We start from the raw sequence: 25,548 nt of genomic DNA on the forward strand, positions 1-25,548 counted from the left end.
TGTATTGACTTACGAACAAAAATTTATATCCCTAGAACAAATTATATGAGTTAAAAGAATAAATATACATACATTTTGTACAAACACCTCTACATAGAGAACAAATAATATTAGAAATAAATAATTTAGTTCATAAAGCAAATAATTAATTTTAACCGGACAAACTAATTATTCTATATGCAAAAAATGTATATACATTATGAATAAATTTTTCTTTCTTTATACAGAACGTAGGTACGCAAGGAGCATAGTATTCGCACGCTGTCGCTGGAGGAGCTGACTAAATCGTACATGGGATGAGAATCAATTTCGTGCAGCGGGCCGGATGTCCAGTAGAGTAAGTATTACGTCGGCCGATCTATTGTTAAGTATTTATTCCGTTCCAAATTATAAGTCATTTCAAGACTTTTGGAGAGTCAAAGTTTTTTAAAATTTAATCAAATTTATATAACAAAATAATAATATTTATGATACCAATTAAGTATCATTAGATTCTTTATTAGCTATATTTTCATAAATATTTATGTTTCTTTTTATAATTTTTTTGTCAAACTTTGAGATGGTTTGACTCTCCAAGATTCTTGGAATGATTTATAATTTGGAATAGAGGGAGTACGACCCATGTATGATTTTGCCTAGCGGGCCGACGAAACATAATTTAATTTTGCAGGCTAACAAAATTAGGATTTTGTCGATCGGGTAAACGGAATTTGTTGGTTCGAATGTAGGACTAGATTTTATCTAGGCATCGGATGACACGGTATATTTTTGAAATTTTACAGCTCTGGAATGTATTTGGTAGATACCGTATTAATAGTGTTGAAGAAAATTGGTAGCTTGATTAAAAAAATGGTTCTGCTAGACATCGACATGTGTGACTATGGTTACTTCATAGTAAAGGTGCTAGAACCCTAGAGGCCAAGAAAGCAGTTGGAAACAGGAAAAGAACAAAATTACACATGATATAGTTCTTAAAAAAGAATGAGCTAGCTGGATTAGTTTGCATAACCAAAATCGCGTTTTCACTTTGAAAAGTTGCTTCACAATCACCATTCACCACCAGCATGAGGATGGCATCTTGGTAGTTCTACTCCAACTCATCAACCACCATTCACCAATCAGTGCGGCCAACAACCAAGAGGGGCCTCTCATGAAAGGAAAAGAAAAGACGATAAAAGCTCCCAACCAAGAGGAGGAACCAGTACTAGACATATCACCAGGAGGCATGGTTCGTCATAAACTAGACCTTTCGGTTTTCTTATTTGTGCTATTTGTTGCTAGTTATGTGTCCAAAGCGCCCGTCCCCGACGTGCACCTCTAGGCCTTCCACCTCGTGCTGCACGATCGTGGTGATTATGCTGTCGTCGTAGTGCGGCTCCATGGACATGGCGGTCTCCGTGTTCGGCGGCACGCCGTAGTGCGACATCCGGATGCCGTGCCCGAGCATGTCCAAGTGGGCGCGGATGCTCTCCCCACGGACGCCGAGGCCCTCCAGGACCAGCGCCTCCACCATCTCCTCCAGCTTCAGCATGTTCTTGGCGAACGACACGATCGTCTCGCTGGGCGTAGGAGAAAAGTGATCGATTTTAGTTTGTTCTCCCCAATTCAGAACAGAACGACAAGAGCATCTCAAGGTGGTAGCATATCGAAACTCAAAAGACAAGACGGCTGGTCTCACCAGATGTAACGACCCAAATGTAATTATCATGTTAAACATTGCATATGAGCTTTTGTTAAGCATTCATAAATATTTTGTGGTTGATTTGAATGCATCTAAATTTAATTTTGAATTATTAATGCCATTTGAACTCATGCTTTGTGAAGCAACTTGCATTTTCATTATATGATTTATGTTGGGAGTTATTTTTATAAAATACTATTTTGAAAAATATGAATTTAGATGATTTTTCCCGGATTTTAGGAAACCATCTCGAAGCCAAACAGCTTAGCCGAAAACACAGAAATAGCATTCCGGGAAGAATTTTTGTTTCAAATCTACAATAGATTTTCTACCAATTCTAGGCAAAATGGGTTGCTCTTGATTTCTAGTATCAACACAAAAATTGGTGGAATTTTTAGAGACCTGGAAGATCAGCGTCTGGAGTATCCGGGCTGAACGTGGAGTATCCGGGTTTTGCTAGATGAATATGTGTCAAACATATATCACATGGACGCCACGTGCCTCCACGAACCCCACACGTCAGCCCGAGCTCCCTACACCCACCAGGGCACCCCTGCCCTCTCTCTCACCCTCATTCACTCCCACCTCTCTCTCTACTCCAAGCAGCCATGGAGGAGCTCCACCATCCCTCCAACCCTTGAAGCCCTCTACTTCACCGGATGATCGCAGGAGGACAACGCCGACGAGCTTCTCCATCACCTGGGCCACCTCTTCCTCGCCGGAGACCAAGGAGAAGTTCATCCCTAAGCTTATTCTTCATCTTCCTCAAGCCCTCAAGGAGGAAATCGACTCGATATACGCCGACGCCGCTCTACTCCAACAAGTGGTCCCTTGCTCGTGCTCTACTCATCACCGGTGATCTCCCCTCGCCGTTCACCTTCCTTCTTGTGCCCTCATTCAAGATCCCTAGCTCATTCATGGCATTTCACCATTGATGACCTAGAGCTCTAAAACCCTAATGCATGTCGGTTCTAGCTACCAAAATAGACTCCCCACACTTCCAGGAACCTCTAAGAACTAACCCCACCCCAAACCGTGGTCGGAATCGCCGGTGACGAGCTCGATGTTCACCGGTCGGAGTTTCTGGACATTTTCCCGGAGTATCCGGGTAATTTCCGGAGTTTCTGGGTCAGCGAAACTCGGAGTATCCGGGTTACTGTAGCAAATAGTACCATTTGCCTGATTTTAGTGCATGAGCCTGCATTATCTTGTAAAATTCATATAAAATTGAAAATAGCTCCGATTGATGTGAAACAAATTTTGTTGGTTTTGTCTTGACGTTCTCTATCTGCTTAAAATATATTTGCTTCCAAAATAATTATATTATTTTCCAGTTTAATTAAATATGTGTTTACCTTATTAATTACATAATTAATTCTCTATTAGTCCAAAAATTATGAAACCAATTTTGCTAGCTTCCTTATGATGTGTGCTATCCATTAGACATATTTTTTGTGTGAATTATTTGTAGATTTGTACAGTTTAATTTATGTTTGTTTAGATCTAGTTAACTAGTTAAATAGTATATTGCACAATAAATACATATGTACCTCTAAAATTGCGAATTCAGTTTTGTATACTTTTCTCAACCTTTATCTATGGTCTAAAATTAATAAAACCTATGCAATAGTTGTATGTTCATGTAGTTTCTAATTTATTAATTAAGAACTTGTTCCCTAGTTGAATGCATGGTTAATTAGTTTATGATGCTTTTTCTAAAATCATGAACCACTCTTGTTAATTATGTAGGGCCATGATATATTGTTGTAAATATTAGCGATCATGAACTAACTTCCATGGTTGATGCGTGATGTTGTGATGAGTTTCTTATTCTTAATTTAATTATATCACAAATAATATTAGCACAACTCAGTTTTGATGGCAACCTCATGTTACAACTTCTCATGTAGAGTGTGTGCTTGTATGAATAATTGTTTTGCATCCCCACCCTATGCATTGTTTGTGTGTGCCCTAATTTACCTCTTTGAATTGCTTACTTAATAACTTTGAATTATCTTAGTCTTTACCTCTCATAAGTCATTGCATCTCATAAGCATATGCATTCATGGCATCTGTTCTAATTTATCATAAGCATATGCATTGGCATCCTTTCTAATTCATGCATTTGTCTACTTTCTTAGAGGATGACGTTCTGGAGTGTCGTGGTTGCGGAGTACCAAGGCAGGCACCTATGTATCTCAAACCTTACTTTTGAATCTTAATTTGCTATTATAAATTATTGCTTGTGCATGGGCTTAACCCTATCTAGTTCATGTGACTTGTGTAGAACCCATTTGGCATGTTTTCCCTTTTAACTCTAGAACAACTTATACTAGGTAAAGTATGTATGCTTAGACTTCTCGAATTAATTTACTTAGCCATGCTTTGCTTACAGTAGAAGTCGAGAGATGGCAAGGTCACCATCACTCGCGAGCTGTAGGGTGTTTGTCTAAATATACTTGAGTAGATGAGAAAGATTAAAACATGAACAAGAGATGAATGATGAGTCGAGACTTGAGCAAGTGTGGTAGGGCCATGTTGGAAGTGGAATCCAAATGGTTTAGGCTTGCTTGAGTTGGTTATGGACCGTCTCTTTGGATGCCGATTTCTTGAGCACTTTTCCGTACAAACCACATGCTTTATAATGGGATGGTAAGCTTAGTACCATATGCGAACCCTTCACTGAGCGGATTCGGCGCGGTTTGTGATGGGGTGTAGTCGGCGGTTTCGTTGCACCTGTCCATCCCGGCCGTTCGTCTCAGCATTGGAGATGAGTATGCGAATGGTTGACACGTGAATCATTGCTTACAGACCGACGGGAAGTATGGCCTATGGTCTCGTCTCGTGTGGGAAAAATTGTACACCCCTGCAGGGTATTAATCTATTGCAATAGCCGCGCTCTCGGTCATGGAGCACGCTCTCTGAGGTTCGCTCCAATGTAGAGTCTCGTGGTGGAGTTCATGGAAGTTTGAGCTCATGAATGTATGATCACTTTACTTATGCAATTGTATTGGTGCTAATATAGAAATATTAGATGCCATGTCTTTTGCTTATTCACTTGACAATTATGCTCACATTTTTATATATCAATGTTAAAACTTGAATGGCCTCATGCATCCACCAAATATATAGTATTATGGATAAGTCCTGCAAGTACAAAATGTACTCACAGTACTGCCGTTAAGTTGTTTTGTAGGTTCTCTCCTAAGGAGTGACCGCCACGTTCATCCCGCCGGAGCCGGCAAAGTGGATGGACGGTGGAACTCGCTCAAAACTTATGCACGTGGTGTCTTATGGGCAAGGACATCATTATTGCTACCTAAATATTCTCTAAATATCTGCTGTGTTTAGACTCTGAATCATAAGAAAAACATGGTAGGTTATCCACTTATATGTTGAACTTATAGATGTTGAAAGTCCTCATGTTTAGTTGCTTATGTTACAGTTAATTTCATGAGTTTTGTAAGGTAATTAAGACTTGTAATCGAAAGTTTAAAATTTGGCTCTCATATGTATCCTTGTGATGGTTGCTATGACGTGAACAAACGGTATGCGGGTTGATCCTGAGCGTTGATCGAGGCGCATACCGGGGACTACCGGGATTATCTTGCTTAAGCTGGGATTGATCAATAGACGATAACCTAGTTTAATCGAGATAATTTGGGCGGTTCCTCACAGCGTGGCATCAGAGCTTGGTTATGGAGAGAACCTTAGCTAGAGTAGTTAGATGGGTATTAAAAGATAACAACATACACTTGTAACCAATTTATGCCACTAAATACAGTTTTATCTTTCTAAGTGTATCCTTCTCTTTTGTTCTTACGTATCCTAGAGCTATTTTCTTCTTGTTCTTAACCAATCGAATTGATAATTTGTTTTTAACTTGTCTTTTCTATCATGGATTTTGGGTGCGTATAGAGAATGTCCCTTCACCATAGTGCATCTCCTACCTTTGTATCTTATCTATTCCTTGTTAGAGAATTCACTTTATATCTCACCTTGACCTTATCCGTTCTTTTCTAAAATCTTGCTTTCTCCATCTAGATGTGGTGTGGTCTAAATAAATGGGTAGCATTTTCAATAATAAGAATGTTGGTCTATAAGTGGAAATGAACCACGACCAACCTAGATTGCCCGTATGTGCCTTAGGACTGGACCGAGCATGGTTAAGGTTTTAATAAGGTTTTAAGGTATGAAAATGAATAGACGTGAGTGAGGATGAGTGTTCATCATGCTTCTTGCCCTATGTTTCTAAAAAAACAAATTCTTGTGGTATGACTCATGGATTGCATATGGATAGTTGTACTTTGCAATTTCAGCAAGCGCACTTTTGCATTCATATTACAATTTACTCTAGACTTAATTTTTAATTTATTATGGCAATATTTGGTGCTAATTCATATGGTATTTGACATGAGATTTTCATTAGTTGAGTATTTTGAAAGTGAATACATTGGCAACGATGTATGTAGGTTGTTTATATAGAGTTAATTGCATAGGCACTATCTATTAGTATTTTATTTTGCACTAATGGTGATATAGGAGGCTGATTTATCATGCATTGAATTGTTCATGCTTGCTGAAATTTCTATGAAATCATGACCATATGCATTGGTATTTATGTTGAGTCACACCATATATGTTCTAGTGTAATTTTTTTTGTGTAGGTAGTTTCCTTGCTGAATTCCTGGAGAATGACGAGTGTAAGAATAACGTGTAGCTAGGATTGCGGTAGTGTAGTCATCATCATGTTGCATCCATTCATTTGTATATGTGTTGCTAATGATTTTCATGAGCGTACATAATTTTATATATTTGGTACCTTGCTGTCCAATATCTATAGAAATCTTCCAATCTTGCTATCCAAAATTCTTTACCTAGGTCATCTAACTTTCTCATGCTATCAATAACTAGAAATCTTACCAATTTGTATTTCGCAGATTACCTCCTAAATTGATCACCTCCTTGTTGTCCAAAACTTTAGAAAATATGTTCTTTGGTGATATGTGCCTTTAGTTGCTGTTGGTGGCTTGCTTGTGGTTGTGCCATTCCATGTGACCCATAGTGCCGCGACGGAACCTAGGGCCCCCATGTGTGCTGCAGCCACATGGTTGTGCCGCCAGGCGCGCGCTGGTGCTCGGGTATGTGGTTGTGACATGCTACAAAAGTCTACCAGTGCACTACTTTAGTCTTTAAAATTTCTAGTGCTCTTATTCTCGATACCCAATCATATCTTAGAGCTCCGATCCTATCTAACAAAGTAAGTCATTCTCATGGTAATAATAGCTACCAATTTAGGTCCTCTCTACTCCATTCCATCTTACAAACACCGGTTTGTCCAATCTTTTGCCAAGTCAATCCTTCCTAATGCCTTGTCGGTTATGAATGTTGTGATGATCTTCTAGGTTAAACTCAATCATCCTTGACCCGTTAAAAACCTATGTGTCATCTTGAGATAGCTCTCACTCATCATGAACTTACCTAGCTAGGACTATAGTGTGCCTTAAATATGTTTAGAACTATCTACCCTTGTGCTAGGTGTAAGATAGAAATAGCACCATGACAACCCCTTTAGCAAGTTATAGGTGTACCACATATGCCTTAGTCCATGTGTTCCCATCCTTTCAAAAAAAAAATTGCAATCATGTAATTATGTGCACTATAATAACCTTCATGAGCATGTGCATCCTTGCAATAATTTTGCACTATTGCACCAACACCATCTCATATGTGTATTGCACGATTACAATCATGTTAAGCACCATGAATTGCATCATATCATGCATTGTGTTTCCATGGTGTCCTCTTAGGAGCACTATTAATAGAACTGCATCTTTGTAATAATTGCATCATCCATCAATTTGTCACGAGCAATCATGTGATTTCAATTGAGCATTTACCACGAACGGGAATTTGGGGAATAACCAAATTGCTACTTTTGAGCCAATATGCTAGATTAAGATGGGGAGTAAACTTGTCAAGAATAGGTACCTATGACTGCTCATAAACATATAGGAATCCCTTAAATCAGCCCTTTGTAGAACCAATTCAATTTCCTTTATGCATTACCTCCAACTCTCTTTCACCAAATATGTCCATCATGAATCTAGTAGACAATATCTATGTGGATTGAGCAATCTCGCATCTTTCCTTTCCTTAGGTGTTTCTTCAATCTCTTAGAGAAAACTTCCAATGAGCTCATCCCAAATTAATTCTAAATTCCATGACTATGATGACTATTCCTTTCTTCATCTTCCCTAAGAAAAAAAACCTACATAAGCCCACAAGAGTCAACTCCATATCAATACCCCATATGTTATATCTTGGTTAGATGAACTCATCTCCATTAATCAAACTGCAAAGTTCTTGGTCTACCATTCTCTTGACTATATATTACTCTTGAATATCTCACTACAGTATTATACCACCAATCCTATCTTCTACCATCTCCTTTTACAACTTTTGTTTGAATCTCAGGATGAGATTCTTTTAAGGTGGGTAGAGACCCGGAAACTCCGGGTTGATTCCTGGAGTACCCGGATTACTGTAGCAAATAGTATTATTTGACTGATTTTAGTGCTTAAGGCTGCATCACCTTGTGAAATTCATATAAAATTGAATATAGCTCCGATTGATGTGAAACAAATTTTGTTGGTTTTGTCTTGATGTCCTCTACCTTTTAAAAATATATTTACTTCCAAAATAATTATATTATTTTCCAGTTTAATTAAATATGTGTTTACCTTGTTAATTACATAATTAATTCTCTATTAGTCAAAAAATTATGAAACCAATTTTGTTGGCTTCCTTATGATGTGTACTATCCATTAGACATGTTGTTTTGTGTGAATTGCTTATAAATTGGTACAGTTTAATCTATATTTGTTTAGATCTAGTTAACTAGTTAAATAGTATATTACACAATAATTACATATGTACTCCAGTTTTGTTTACTTTTCTCAACTTTTATCTTCTGTATAAAATTGATAACACCTATGAAATAGTATATACTCTTGTAGTTTCTAATTTATGACTTAAAGAGCTTGCTACCTAGTTAGATGCATGGTCAATTATTTTCACTACAAGAAATCATTTAATCCATGACGAATTTTCGATGATGTTTATAAAAACCGTCATAAACAGACACGATCTATGACGAGTTATGAATTTTCGTCACAGATTTGCAAATAGCCCATACGGGCTCTAATTTGGGCCCAATTTTTGTGACAAACCTCTGAAAACGTCACAGAATGAAAATAGAAATCGTCACGGATTTAATATCATGCTCAAACCACAATGGTTATAAAAAAGCGATATAGTTAACATGAGCCCACGAATCACTATAAGATACCGAGTTCACGTATGCATCCAAGTTGCAACATAATATTTTGTACAGGCTTAAATCCAACTTTTTTATTTTTCAAATTTCTGTAGCATAAGAAAATCGTTGTTATTTTTATCCTGAAAAAAATCGTTCTCGCTCATCTCAACATTTTCTTGGGCTGTAGTAAAAAATTTGAAAAAAAACCAAGGGCCAAGCTCTTTTTCACGTGTCTGGGCCGAGCTCGTTTTTATGCTTCGGGCCTCCTCTCTCTCCACCCTGTTGTTTTTGCCGCAGCAACAGAAGGACCAGCGGAGGGGAAAAAATTGCCACAGCAGGACCCATCAGACAAGGGAATCGAACCGGCGACCTCGCAATACACCATGTGTATGGTGTATGCTTTACCACTGGACTCCTTATGCAGTTGTTGTGTTATGGGAATATTTGATTGTTTTATGTTTTAGTGTGGCTGACGTGCAACCCACTACACGTGGCAGCGCCTGGATGGTCGCGAGAAGGAACGTGCCGCGCGGCGAGGGAGGTTTGTAACAAACATGGCACCATTTATGCCATTTCGAGTGATTTTGGTGATCGTATGACAATGCAATCAATGGAACTAATCGTGTTGTTAAGTGAACATTTCTAGATCCCAGTGATGAAGTAAAAAGGCCATACAAAGTAAAACACGAAGAAAGAACTCAAAGAAATGCTAAATTGGACGAGTTCTACTGAAATTAGTAGCAACGGAAGAACCGATGTCCATAGCATCGGTGCATCCGATGGTTGTCGGAAGATCCGACGCCCTGGCATTGGTGTAGAACTGAGTGCCTCTGGAGATCAAGTGAAGAAAGAAGTGAAGCACCGGTTGAACCGATGGCTTCAAGATAGGCATCGGTGCATTCAACGTACCATGTGCCAGAGACTATGTCAAGCGAGCAGGAGCGAAGTCTTCAGCACCGGTTGAACCGGTGGTGCGTCAGAGCAATGACGTCAGCAAGGGCAACGGCTACAAGATGATCAAGAGTCACCGGTTGAACCGACACCATAGCATTGGTTCAATCGATGGGTGCCAACTCAGCTACAGAAGCGTTAGAGAAGCCAACAGCTAGTTTCAGCTTGTGAGTGACCAGAAGAACCGATGCAGAAGCACTGGAAGTTCCGATGCCCACGCAGAAAAGCTACTAACGGCTACAAATGGCTAGTTCGACTTGGATGCCTATATATGTCAGCTCCCCCGGCCATTTTGAGTTTGCTGGAGTTGCTGAACATCCCACACACACCCAAGAACATCTCCAAGCCATCCAAGAGCATAAAGATCAAATCCTTAGTCCTTAGCACAAGCTTTGTGAGTGTTAGTGCAAGGTTAGCTCTTGAGTGAGTGATCAAGCAAGGTTTAGATCCTTGTGCTATGGTTCTAGAGTGAACCATCATTGTATCTTGGTGCGCCGGCCATCCTTGGAGCTTTGGTGGCTCGCCGGCAAGTCAACGACCCTCCAGCTTGGTGTGGAGCGGCGTCGACGATATTGTGCGGGGGACGGAGACCCCTCCTTCGTGGGCAATCTCCCTTAGTGAAGATCGGGATCTAGGTGACCGTGATTGTGTTCACGGAAGAGACTTGATTGCCGGAAAGCGATGCTCTTCGTGATTGCTTCAACAACGTGGACGTAGGGGCGCCTTTGTGGCAATCCGAACCACGGGATAAATCCTCGTGTCGAGAGTTCGCTTCCTCTCATCCCTCTCTTTAAGCTTCCGCATTTCATATTGCAACTTGTGTGCTTTTACTTTCTTAGTGTAGTATCTTGCTAGGATTGGCTATAGGTTGCAAAACTCTTTTGGGATGAAGGTTACACACTAAGGTGAACCATAGTTACACATCTAGATAGTTTGTTTTTGTTTTAGTTTTATGAAAACTAGTTGGAGCCACAGATTAAAGTTTTAATAGTGCCTAATTCACCCCCTCCCCCTCTTAGGCTAGAGCACCTGATCGCTTTCAATTGGTATCAGAGCCGGGACTCACTTCTCTCACAAAGAAAGCCAATTTCATTGCAAATTTGTGTTTACCAGCTCATTAGATCGGTAGGATTCACCACCTAGTGAGTTAGCTCTTAGGGGGAAAGGATGGATCCTTTTAGACCCGCTCCACGGTTCGACGGCACGGGCTTCTAACGTTGGAAGGTTTTGATGCAAGCCCATCTCCAAGCAACGGGATTAAATATTTGGAGAGTTGTGAGTGAAGGTGTAAAAAATAATGGTCAATAAGAGAAGCAACATGATGTCACCGCTAAATGCATAATCTTATCTTCTCTTAGTGACAATGTGTTCAATCGTGTTTATTCTTGTGAAAATGCTAAAGCGCTATGGAAGACTATCATTGAGAACCATGAGGGCACGGAGGATGTTGCCAATGAAAGATATCATGTTCTCATTGATAAGCTTAATAGTTTTAAGCAACTTGATGATGAGAAAGCTGAATCAATGTACTCACGCTTGAACACTCTTGTGAATGAGATTAATTTCTTAGGTGTGAAGCAAATTGAAGACTTGGAACTCATTCGCAAGATCCTTCACTCACTCCGAAGGCCGGACCAAGATTTGGTGACCACAATTCTATATGAGAAAGAGCTCGACACGATGACACCAAATCAAGTCCTCAATAAGGTGATCGCCCATGAGCTACGCAATGACATCAAGGCAAAAGTGCCTTCTTCTTCACCAACGCATAGCGCTCTTGCATGCAAACAACTCAAGAAGTTGAAGAAGATGGCCATCAAAAGTAGCTCAAGTGATGAGGAAGAAGAGGATGCAAGAAGCTCCTCAAATGATGAAAAAGAGCCAATGAACCCCAACCTCTACAAGCAAGTGAAGAAGATGAACAAATGCTTGAAGAAAATCAATTCAATGGGGGTATATGGTCTTCCTTAAAGATGGGCCTCACCATCAACTCATGAAGGTTGAGAAGAAGTTCAAGAAGAATAAGCATAAGAAGGAGAAGAAGCCCAAGCATGAATCATATGCCGTATTTGGTGAATGGGTAAGCGGTGGTGAAGAATCAAGTGCAAGTTCAAGTGATGAATCAAACAAAAAATTCACCACCCGCATGGGATCATCATCCAACACTTGCTTCATGGCAAAAGGTATGGATAGCGATGTAAGTGATGATGACTCCGACTCTCCTTCAATTGATGAACTTTTTGACTTAGTTCATGAGCACCAAAAAATCATTAAGAAGCAATCAAAAGAAATTAAAAACTTTAATGCTCTCAATGATCTAAATGCTTCTCTTGCTACAAATTTTGAAGATTTGATGTGCAAATTCAAATTGCTTAGCAAGGAGCATGAAGAACTCAAATTAAAATTTGAGAGCATTAATGATACTAATGACTCTTTAGAAATGGAGCAAACTATCCCTTGTGCAATTCCAATCTCTAGGGTAGATGCTTCAACTTCTTGCATTGATTTAATTGATGAATCTTGCTCTAACCTTTGCAATGAGAAATGCTATGAGAATATTGTTGTAGAATCATGCGATGATCTCATTGCCAAGGAGAATGATGAGCTCAAGCAAGAAGTGGAAATGCTCATGAAGGACTTGTATAAGTTGAAGGGCAAAGGCATAGAGAGAAATGTCCAACCTTCTCAAGATAACTATGAAGACATGGTGAAGAAGCTTGAGAAGGGGTCCACCGTGACTTGCTCTAAGTGCCACAAAGAAGGCCACAAGTCCAATAAGTGTCCTCAACCAAGGAAGAAGCTTCCGAATGAGAAGAACAAGAAGAAGCTCACACTCAAGAGTTCTCTCATTTACATCAAGCCCAACCGGAGGAACAAAAGCAATAGCACCTCCTATGTGATCAAAAAGAAGACCAATGGCAAGGTGATTGCTCACAAGGTTGGGAAGAAGGAAAGGAGTTGGAACCACTCCATTTGGGTGCCCAAGGACATCCTCACCAACATGAAGGGGCCTCAAATGGTGTGGGTTCCAAAGGAAACTTAAAGCCAAGAATGGCTTCGGGGGATTTGGAGGTTTAGCTTATAAGTTGAAGTGAAGGTTCAAGCCAAAACAAGCTAAGCTCAATAATTGGACATTTGTTGCCCAAGTCCCCCATAAAGTAATGGTAGCTAGATTTAAATTCAAGCATCATGTAGCTCCATTGCTCTTGCTAGGTTGTTTGCATGTTTTATATCTCCTAGTGTTATATATGGTGGGTTGCTTGTGTCATGATTCTAACCCATGAGTAACCTACATGGTTTGATAAGTGTGTAGAAAACTACACAAGGTCACTCTTCATGGTACACGGACTTTATGAGGTAAGTGTTTCATATGTGTACCATGAACACAAGATATATGATAAACCTCCAAATTGTGTCAAAATCAATGTGCATACATTTGCTTGGTGATTCAAACACTAAATGCACACATTTAGGGGGAGTTCATCCTATAGGTTGTGATTTTGAGACTAATATGTTTGCAAGTTTATCTTTTGCAGTCTCACGATGGAGTTAACACTCTAAGAGAATGTTATTCACGCTCAATGTGAACAAACAACTCTATAAGAGTGATTAGACAAATTGTGCTTTATGCATATTGAGCCATACTCTAAGTTCATAGGCTATGAGCTCATACATTTGTTTAACCTTGGTGTACCAAGTGCCTTTCCTTTAAAGACTTTCAATTGATTGCAAGTCACTTTCAATTGGTACATGCAAGGTAAACAAAGTGACCCCCGGAGGTATGCAAGGTTCTAAACTCATTCAATTGGTATAATTGTCAATTTCTTATCTTTTTAGAGCTACCTCCGTGCATGATATGATCTAAGCTTTTTTGTTGAATCTTTTAGTTGTACACTTGATTTTCACATTATCATGTTGTGTACACACTTGTGGAAAGCTTAGCTCATGTCATACTAGTTTCGTGATTTTGTGATCCACCATAGTAAATTTTCAATTGGTATCTTCATTGATATCATACAATTGGATCATAAGTCATGAAACTAACTCCCTAGGCTAATAATCTTCTCTTGAGCTATATTGTTTTGCAAGACCTTTTAGGTGCAAGACCTTTTAGGTGATTTGATTCCAAAGGGGGAGAAATGTGGATCAAAGCAAGGCATGTTTCCAACAAAGGGGGAGAGATGTTCCCAAGAAGGAAAAGTATATTCCAAAAGGGGAAAATGCCGACTGGATCAAGTCAACATATGAGAGAAGAGTAACAAATAGGGGGAGGAACAAAGGGGGATCATGGTTTTAGGGGGAGGCCAAACCGTCATTGGATGATGGTAAACATCCAAGCAAGTGTAAGTGGTTTAATTTATCAATTCTTGCAAATTTTATGCTTGCTTTAATTATGTTGTCATCAATCACCAAAAAGGGGGAGATTGTAACGAACATGGCACCATTTATGCCATTTCGAGTGATTTTGGTGATCGTATGACAACACAATCAATGAGACTAATGGTGTTGTTAAGTAAACATTTCTAGATCCCAGGGATGAAGTAAAAAGGCCATACAAAGCAAAATACGAAGAAAGAACTCAATGAAACGCTGAATTGGACGAGTTCTACTGAAATCAGTAGCACCGGAAGAACCGATGCCCATAGCATCGGTGAATCCGATGGTTGTCGGAAGATCCGACGCCCTGGCATTGGTGCAGAACTGAGCGCCTCTGGAGATCAAGTGAAGAAAGAAGTGAAGCACCGGTTGAACCGACGGCTTCAAGATTGGAATCGGTGCATTCAACGTACCATGTTCCAGAGATGATGTCAAGCGAGCAGGAGCGAAGTCTTCAGCACCGGTTGAACCGGTGGTGCGTCGGAGCAATGACGTCAGCAAGGGCAACGGCTACAAGATGATCAAGGGTCACCGGTTGAACTGACACCATAGCATCGGTTCAACCGATGGGTGCCAACTCAGCTGCAGAAGCGTCAGAGAAGCCAACAGCTAGTTTCAGCTTGTGAGTGACCGGAAGAACCGATACTGAAGCACCGGAAGTTCCGATGCCCACGCAGAAAAGCTGCTAACAGGTACAAATGGCTAGTTCGACTTGGAGGCCTATATATGTGAGCTCCCCCGGCCATTTTGAGTTTGCTGGAGTTGCTGAACATCCCACACACACCCAAGAACATCTCCAAGCTATCCAAGAGCATAAAGATCAAATCCTTAGTCCTTAGCACAAGCTTTGTGAGTGTTAGTGCAAGGTTAGCTCTTGAGTGAGTGATCAGGCAAGGTTTAGATCCTTGTGCTGTGGTTCTAGAGTGAACCATCCTTGTATCTTGGTGCGCCGGCCATCCTTGGAGCTTTGGTGGCTCGCCGTCAAGTCAACGACCCTCCGGCTTGGTGTCGAGCGGTGTCGATGATATTGAGCGGGGGACGGAGACCCCTCCTTCATGGGCAATCTCCCTTAGTGAAGATCGGGATCAAGGTGACCGTGATTGTGTTCACGGAAGAGACTTGATTGCCGGGAAGCGATACTCTTCGTGAGTGCTTCAACAACGTGGACGTAGGGGCGCCTTTGTGGTAATCCGAACTACGGGATAAATCCTCATGTCGAGAGTTCGCTTCCTCTCATCCCTCTCTTTAAGCTTCCGCATTTCATATTGCAACTTGTGTGCTTTTACTTTCTTAGTGTAGTATCTTGCTAGGATTGGCTATAGGATGCAAAACTCTTTTGGGATGAGGGTTACACACTAAGGTGAACCGTAGTTGCACATCTAGATAGCTTGTTTTAGTTTCAGTTTTGTGCAAACTAGTTGGAGCCATAGGTTAAGGTTTTAATAGTGCCTAATTCACCCCCCTCCCCCTCTTAGGCTAGAGCACCCGATCGCTTTCAAGGTTGTTGTATACTTCATATATTTTTTAAAAATTCGTAGTATATAGTTGAAACTTGTATTTCTTGGCCATATTAACTTCAAATTTGCCGATTTTTTTCTAACATTTTGTAAAATCACGATCTTTTATTCAATATTATTATATTATGTGTTTATTGTGAATTTATTAATTGGATTGATATGACTTCATTTCTCCCACTTACGAAGAGAATAGAAACATATATTTTTGCATAGTAATTGATAATGTAACTTCATATTTTATAATGTTATGATTAGAGTAAGGTCATATCTAAATTTGAAGTTCATAGAAGTTCAAAAAATATATGAGGTATTCAGATCTCAAAGTTTGACTTGAGTTATTAGAAACTATGTGTGAGACGTATCCTTTTCTGAATAATGCATGCTCCCACTTTACTAAAACTTTTTGATTTTTTATGGCAAGATTATGGACCTAAAATATGTTTCCATACCAATTTTGTAGAATTTTTTTACCAAATTAAGATATTATTAAAATTATTATGTGGTAATTTGGAGAAAGGAGTTTGAATTATTCCTAATAAACTTTTGAATATTTCATCTATCTCCAAGACATGGGATATAATAAAACATGTGAGCCTAAATATAATTATTTTAATTTTTTTAATCTTATTAGAGATACATATAGTTCAACTTGGAATTACTTACTATAAGCACGCATAAATTTATTTAATTGATGGAAAATATCAAATATATTCAAAAAAATTTGAAACTTCTACATGACAACTTCGAAGTTGTCAAGTACATTTTAAAAATGTATTAGCTATTTAGGATACTTTTTTACAAGTTATTTCACAAGTGTTCTTTAAATAGAAAGAAAAAAATGGAAAATATCAATCTGAGACAATATATGGGCTGTTTTTAGCTCGGCCCACTCGGTCCAATTGTTCCTGACCATCCATTGCCAAATCCGACGGTTAGCATCACATCTCCATAGTATAAAATGAGTTGAAATCCTAGCTTGTCCTCTCTCACTCGTCCTCCTCCTTAGATTGCCGGCTACTCGCGCCTCCCCTCAGATCTGCTCGAGGCGAACTCCGCCCGCCGGGTGAGCGCAGTGCAAGCTCCGCACTGGACGGGCAAGAGCTCATCTCCCTCTTCCCTCCCCGCGTCTTGCTCCTCTGTCTCCCGGCCGACGCATCCGGAGAGAAGGGAGCCAAGATGCTGAGCGCCGAGCAGCCGCAGCGCTCCCATGGCCCAGATGCTAGATCCACGGCGAGCGTGGCACGGATCCACGTCGAGGGCGGTGCGGCGCGGCTCGGATCCCCGGCGCAGCGCGGATCCATGGCGAGCGCAGTGTGGCACGGCCCGGGTTCCCGGCGCGGGTTCCCAGCGCGGCGTGTAGCGGATCCCCAGCGCGGTGCGGATCAAGGGGGAGCATGGCACGGCAGGGCGGCGTGGATGCAGGGCGGCTGCGTGGATGCAAGGTCGCCGCGCGAACCCGAGGGCCGTGGGCTACTGGTGGCGACGGAGATGCTGGGGAGGTGGCGCATGCTGGTGGCAGGCTCGTGTCTACAGCTCCAACGTTTAGCCTCCACTGCCGGTGCTGGTGCCGCTGCTTCCTCACTTACCAAACCCTAGTGGCGGTACTGACCCAAGATCGCGTGTGCAGCTGTAGGAGCTCGACGAGATGAAGCGCTGCTCCAAGGAGATGGAGGAGGCTTCCACACTGCCAAGGTCGCCCAGGAGATGCAAGGTTCGGACCCCCTGCCCTCCCTCGTGTGCTCTACTTTCCCCCGTGAATTGACAACATCTAAAGCAGGGTACGAATTAGCTGATTGGATTAGAACCTGAAAGCGATAAATGTTAATCCATCAGTTCCTTCTTTAAATGAAATAATACTTTGGTTGCTAGCCAAGCACTAAAGGTTTAGCTTGCGTTCTCTTTAATCTATGTTTTGTTCTGCAGTCCAACGGCAGCTCAGGTTATCTGCTAATGCAAGTTTGTTGGCCATGTCTAGTTACTTCATTTAGTTATTCAATCAGTTTTAGTACTATTCTTGTTTCTTGCTGTTAGTAGTAAAGCAGTTGCAGCGTGTTGTTTAGTTGGTGGTCTGCTTAGATTATTTATGATTGTTTGGTGTTGCCTGACGGCTAGCTCACTTTTGATCTACTCATCTCTATTACCGTGATTCTGATTTTTTTGAGTTTTGCTGTGTAGGTGCAGTGGAGCACTGGAGCTGAATCATGGAGTTGCAACTCTGAATCATGGACTGCATCAAGTGAGTGTTGCCTTGCCGTTTCCACTCCTGTTACTGGATTTTGTGGTATTCTCTGGATAAGATTCAATAAGCTAATTGGATTCCTTGTTGTACAGCTCGTGCCTAAAATTTAAGCTTATGTAACATTGCTTATCTGATCCAATATACCATAGGCATAAGCTTGTGTAACACGAACTATATTGTCAGTTTTGGTGTGGACTACTTGAAATTCACGAGATTTGGACACCTGAAAGCTTCTAGATAATTATTTTACTTGTCGTAAAACTTTAAATTCTAGTAGTAACTTAGAGCTATTACTTGTTATGATTTGATAGTAGCCCATTGGATTCACAAATCTTTTTATTGCAAATATTTCCCACTGAAGTATTTGACATTTTGACAATTTGGTCTTTTCAGGCGGAGGATCATGGCATGCCGAGGATCATATGCAAGGAACAAAGATGATCTTTTATTGTTTTGAGATCTTGTGCTAGATTAAAACTTAAGTTAGACTTTGGATTGAATTTTTGTACTGTGGGATTAATTCTGGAGAATTAGGTACCAGATTTGAAATACAATTCTGGTAAATTGGATGATAAATTTTGTATGTTTTGTGGGCTGAATTGATTATTCTGATAAATGAGCTGAAATTTTCTCTTGTACGATTGGCTATTTAATGGGCTTTAAATCTGAGTAGAATTATAGTGGGCTGAAAGATGGCCCATCATAGCGGCCCAGTTCCAAAATGGACCCAGTAATAAATGGGCCAGCTGTTCTTAAAAAATGCCACGCCATCAGCCTTATTGGCTGCCACGCGCCATGTCAGATGCCACGTGAAGTCCATGTCATTGATTGTTGAATACGTGGCATTATCCATGACAATATCTGTGACGTTTATTTTGTCATATATACTGGGCTTGGGTTGGGCTACGTGGGCTTCGGGTCGTTCCGTGACAGTTTAGAAACGTCATAGATCGTGCTAATATGTGACGTTTATGCAAAAAAACGTCGTTTGATTTAATCTGTAACGCTCATTCCATGACGTTATCCAAAATCGTCATAGATCCTATTTTGCGATGTTTTTTCAGCAATCTATGACGAATTTATTTTGTCATATATTAAATAATTTCTTGTAGTGATGCTCTCCCAAAATCATGAAACACTCTTGTTAATTACTTGTGGCCATGATATGTTTTGGTTAGTGACCTCCATGGAATAGCTTATAATAACGATATTTGTCTTAATTAAGTAGAACATGATCTGCTAGTTTCTCTTTTGTACAATGATGATCTTGCCTTAACTAAAAATGTGATGTTACTAGCAGCCACCCATTAACTTGAATTGTCTAAATTTAGCTATAATAATATTATCAACTTGTATGAGCATACTTTAGACTCTAGCGCTTTATGTTGATAGTATTCATGAACTAACTCCCATGGTTGATGCTTGATATTGTGATGAGTTGCTTATTCTTAATTTATATCACAAATAATATTAGCACAACTAGTTTTGATGACATCCTCGTGTTACAATTTGTCTTGTAGAGTGTGTGCTTGTATGAATAATTATGTTGCACCTCCACCTTATGCAATGCTTGTGTGCCCTCAATTACCTCTTTGAATTGCTTACTTTATGACCCCGAATCATGTTAGCCTTTACCTCTCATATGTTATTGCATCTCATAAGCATATGCATTCATGTCATCTTTTCTAATTCATGTATTTTCTACTTTCTTAGAGAATGATGTTCCGGAGTGTCGCGGTTGTGGAGTACCAAGGCAAGCACGTATGTATCTCAAACCTTACTTTTGAATCTTAATTTGCTATTGTAAAATATTGTTTGTGTATGGGCTTAACCCTATCTAGTTCGTGTGATTTATGTAGAACCCATTTGGCATGTCTTCCCTTTTAGTCCTAGAACAACTTATACTAGGTAAAGTATGCATGTTTAGACTTCTTGAATTAAATTGCTTAGTCATGTTTAGCTTACGGTAAAAGTCGAGAGATGGCAAGGTCACCATCACTCGCAAGCTATATGGTGTTTGCTTAAATATACTTGAGTAGATGAGAAAGATTAAAACATGAACAAGGTATGAATGATGGATCGAGACTTGAGCAAGTGTTGCAGGGCCATGTTGGGAGTGGAATCCAAGTGGCTTAGACTTGCTTGAGTCGGTTAAAGACCGTCTCTTTGGATGCCAGTTTCTTGAGCACTTTTTCATACAAACCACATGCTTTATAATGGGATGGTAAGCTCAGTACCATACATGCACCCTTCACTGAGCGGATTTGGCGCGGTTTGTGATGGGGTGTAGTCGGCAGTTCCGTTGCACCTGTCCATCCCGGCCGTTAGTCTCAGCGTTGGGGATGAGTATGCGAACGGTTGACACGTGAATCATTGCTTATGGACCGGCGGGTAGTATGGCCTATGGTCTTATGTCGTGTGGGAAAAGTTGTACACCCCTGCAGGGTATTAATCTATTGGAATAGCCGTGCTCTCGGTCATAGAGCACGCTCTCTGAGGTTCGCTCCAATGTAGAGTCTCGTGATGGAGTTTATGGAAGATTGACCTCATGATTACATGATCACTTTACTTATGTATTTGTATTGGTGCTTGATATAGAAATATTAGATGCCATGTCTTTTGCTTATTCACTTGACAACTATGCTCGCATTTTTATATATCAATATTAAAACTTGACTAGCCTCATGCATCCACCAAATGTATAGTATTGTGGATATGTTCTGCAAGTACGAAATGTACTTACGGTGTTGCCATTAAGTTGTTTTGCAGGTTCTCTCCTAAGAAGTGACCGCCACGTTCATCCCGTCGGAGCCGGCAAAGTGGATGGATGGTGGAACTCGCTCAAAGCTTATGCAAGTGGTGTTTTATGGGCAAGGACATCATTATTGCTACCTAATACTCTCTAAATATCCGCTGTGTTTTGGCTCTGAATCTTAAGAAAAGCATGGTAGGTTATCCACCTAGACCTAGGATACATCTTAGTTGTAAAAAAACTCTTTAATTGCTAAAAACCCTCATGTATAGTTGCTTATGTTTAGTTAAAATCATGAGCTTTATAAGATAAATAAGACTTGTAATCAAAAGTTTAAAATTTTGCTCTCATATGTATTCTTATGATGGTTGCTATGATGTGAACAAACGGTATGCGAGTTAATCCTGGGCGTTGCTCAAGGCGCATACCGGAGACTACCGGAATTATCTCGATTAAGCTAGGATTAATCAATGGATGATAACCTGGTTTAATCGAGATAATTTAGGCGGTTCCTCGCACTGGAACTCCGGGTGGCCCTCCGGTCAGAGGAGGTCGGCGAAGCCGCGGACGCTGGCGGCGTCGGTGGGCTCCCCGACGCGGAGGCTCTCCCAGTTAATGCCGGGCCGCTGGCCGATGTAGCCCCTGAACTGCCCCTTGGTGGACACGGTGCGCTTCTTTGTCTCGAGCGGCAGCACGAAGAGCTCCGGCAGGGCGCGGGCGAACAGCGCCCGGCGGAGGTCCGGGCCGAGCGCGTCGTGCGCGACGACGACGAAGCCGTGCGCCGCCATGGACGCGGTCACCGCGGCGCGGGCGGCCTCCCACCCCGGCCCGCCGGGCTCCACGCCGTGGTGGTCCACCGTGGCGATCTCCATGGCTCGCGCCTTCCGCCGGATCACGGGGCCTCTGTGCGGTCTTTCTGCTGGATCACCGGGACGCAGCTGCACAAAGTCAACAGGGTGCCGTGGATCAGTTCATCATGTGACGCCGCTGGGGTGGGGGTGGGGGGCTTGGCCTTGTGAATTCGGACGAGCGAATCATGCTCCTCGTGTCCTCGTGGGCAGATCAGCAAACCTTTTTTTTTGTCAACTTTCTCTAACTTTTGAGTACGCAAGGTGCACAAAAAACAAGGCACACAAGTTGCTACCTAAGAGCATATAGGCATATATGATAATGGGTCAGTTGGATCCATGCCACTACAATTTCACGATTTTTGATTTCATGTTGAAATCGATGCCATTGAGTGGCATGATTTTCAACGTAAAACCCAATTTCACGGAGTTGTGGTGGCATGAATCGAATTTTCCCTATGATATAAGGCCATTCCTAATGGAGGTTTCACGAAAGTTTCATGCAAATTAATATAGGATGCCATGTCACTATTTTAGATACTGTTGTATTAGAGTAATGAGGAGAAAGATGAAATGTGTTTCATCTAGATGAAGTAATTTATGCATGGTGTCGGTGTTATGTATCATCAACTAGTAAATTTGTATGCGCGTCACTGGTTCGGATGGTAATGCAAGTATGCGACACAAGATTTATACTGGTTCGGGCAGAATGTCCCTACGTCCAGTTGGATCTCTTGCACTTAGTTCGTAATAGGGGTTACAAACGAGCGAGAGAGGGAACGAGCCCCCAAGTCTCTGATTGCGAGTGTGTGTGAAGGTTCAATCCCCCCCCACCCCCACTAAGGGGTACCCCTCTTCTCCTTTATAGTCTTGGAAAAAGAAGGGGTCGGATACAAAAATGGAGTAAGGATAAAAAGGAGAAAGCCGCGGGGTCGGATGTAATCCAACCCACTCTTCCTCAACTGTCAATCATGGCGGGACCCGCAGTCCTTGCTGATGGCGATGGCGATCATTTTTCTCCCATTCCCCACCCTGTAGCGAAAGTGGCGGACGGGAAATGACATGGTGCACTGTGGATGACGCCCCGTTGATGATGTTGCTGTTCGCAGGGCATAGCCGTCCGGTCCTGACCTCCATCCGGACGGTCCTCCTATCATTGGTGCTGACTTCCGGGGGAAGTGGTGATACACTATCTTATCAATGAGGCCCTGTCGTATCCGTGTCCTATCTCGTTTTGTACCGAGGCATGGGTGATCGGTCACGTCTACCCATGTGGATCTCGTTTTGACCGATGGTGGTCTCCGTACTATAGAGTAGGTAGGCCGCCACGTGGCGGTGCGCCCCCGCCCCGCAAGGGTCGGGCGAGGCGGAGCCCTCCTGCGGGGGTCGGGTGGAACGGAGCCCTCCCACGGGGGTCGGACGAGGTGGAGACTGCAATCGGCGGACTGCTTTGTCTCGAATTGAGCCGCATCGTAGTGGGCCGAAGCTGACTCAGGCCTTTGTGCGGTCAAGAGGGAAACAACAGCCATGCCAGCTTTCAAAAGGCAATGGACCGAGGCCTAGGCGTTTGAATCAGTCAATGCACAGGGCCCAACCATATATTATCCCCGGCCCGTTTGCAGCTCCGGATTTGAAATTGGCGTGGATGCCATTGCAGTTTTTTCTTTTTTATATTTTTTAAAAATAAAAATTTCAAAAATATATGTCCATTTTGAAATATTTCAAAAATACCCCTCGGTCGCCCTCCCAAAGGGCGACAGGCCCTAAGTGTAATTTTTTTTCTTTAAATTTGCAACGAGGTCCCTGGAAAAAAGGGGGGCCTGTTGCCCCCCAAGGGGCGACGGGGGGGGGGGGGGGGCCTGTCGCCCCCCCTCGGGCGACCGGGGCGTCACCCTCTATATAAGCTTCAACCCTCCCCTTCCCTCCTCATTTGAGCCCGAAAATTCCACCAAAAATCCAGAAAAAAAGAGAGGAGTGAGGAGAAGGAAAGCGGCGAAGCCCTGCCGGATTCAGCACTTGTGATCTGCAGGTTAGTACATTTAGTTTAGATATTGTTATATTTAAGTACTACATATTTAAGTATGAGTAATTTAAGTAGGGGTGAGTAATTTAATTTAATTAGTGCTATAGTAGAACCATTTAAGTAGGAGTTCAATGATACTTTAGTTTGTAGTTACGTAGTAGTAAATTAGTTTAGAAAATTAGTTCTACGCATTTATTATTACAATTGCAGTACTATTAGAGATGTGTTTATAAATTAATTATGATTTAGAATAGAATTTGACATATGCAGGATAGAATTTGAGTGTCATCACGTAGTTATGAATACTTATGAATACTTATACGTTGTAGTTGAATTTCATACTTAGTTTTTACGGATTATTGAATAAGGTAGTGAAGTAAAGAGTATAACTCGATAAGTATTATGTGATATACAGATATGTCGAGCAAGATGCAGTTTCAAGTATTTTATGGTGAATACAATGTTATGTATGGGCCAAATGGAGTAGATCTTTCTGCCTTTAAGTGCACATCTAGCGGCATAGATAAACCTCTGGAAAGGAGTTTTGGTTCCATATGTAAGTGGCTGCAGCGTGGGTTCCATGTTGATCCGTTGACACATGTGATCACTGTCCAGTCTCTTGTTAATTGGGAGGTAGAAAGTGAATTATGGGAATTGATGATGATACACAGCACTAATGACAGGCAGAAGTACATGCAAGCAGCTCTAGAGCGTGGGTGGCCTCTGGCCATTCTTGTTCAAATCCGGGAGAAGACACAAAATGAAATCTAACATTGTGCAGATCAAGGAACTCTGAGTATTCGAAGAGAGACCAATTATGTTGAGCAAGATGAGTCAGAAGAGACAGAGAACCAAAACATGGGACCACAGGGCCTTGCTGATGAGGGAGAGAGGATACATAGCATTGTGGACGAGATGGAGGCAGAAGACCAAACCGCAATAGAGATGGAAGAATAAGAGGGCTCATCTGATGACGAGCAGTACTCATTGCCAAAAGAGTGGAAGGAGCATGGTTTTGGCAGTCATGTCGCAGAAGATGTACGAAATCAGGAGTGGGAGTACAGAGGGAATGAGGTAGTGCAAGGTGCAACATATCCAAACATTGAAGCCGTAAAAGATGCTGTGAGACTATGGGCAATATCATTGAAATGAGAATTCAGAGTCGTAGAGTCTGGCAGTAAAGAATATGAGGTGAAGTGTGTGAATGATGGATGTCCATGGCGAGTACATGCATTCAAGGGAAAATGGAAGTCCAACTGGAAATGTTCCATTATCACAGAGCACACTTGTTTGCTGTCAGAAGTTCTTCCCTCGCATCGCAATATATCATGCGAGTTTGTTGCAAAGCAAATGTATGAGTTTATTATGGACAACCTTAATTATGAGCCAAAAATGATTGTTCGACACATTGAGCAGACTTACCAGTACACCATCAGTTATTTGAAGGCATGGAGGGCTAAACAAAGGGTGTTCGAGATGCGGTTTGGCACATACGAGGCATCATATGATAACCTACCTCGTATGTTATCCCAGGTTGCTGCTAGAAATCCTGGAAGCTTTTATGACACATACCTCGTACCAGCCGTGACTAGGGGACAAAGAATTATGCAACGAGCCTTCTTTTGCATAGGTGTTTGTGTTAGAGCATTTCAGTTTTGTCTTCCGGTGATCTGCATTGATGGCACATTTTTGACTAGAAGGTATAAAGGTCAGATACTCACCGCAATCGGTGTAGATTGCAACAACCAAATAGTTTCGCTCGCATTTGCATTTGTTGAGAATGAGAACATAGACAGTTGGTATTGGTTCCTTGAACGAGTGAAGATTCATGTTGTTGCT

The 25,548-nt window shown here is 41.5% G+C and overlaps 1 pseudogene; it reads right to left on the bottom strand.

Annotated features, from left to right (window-relative positions):
- Positions 1–1,267: 1,267 nt before the first annotated feature.
- LOC120678114 lies at positions 1,268–21,746 on the bottom strand (annotated as a pseudogene).
- Between the last annotated feature and the right edge of the window lie 3,802 nt (positions 21,747–25,548).

Source organism: Panicum virgatum, chromosome 6N (genome assembly GCF_016808335.1).
Source record: "Panicum virgatum strain AP13 chromosome 6N, P.virgatum_v5, whole genome shotgun sequence".
Classification (NCBI taxonomy): domain Eukaryota; kingdom Viridiplantae; phylum Streptophyta; class Magnoliopsida; order Poales; family Poaceae; genus Panicum; species Panicum virgatum.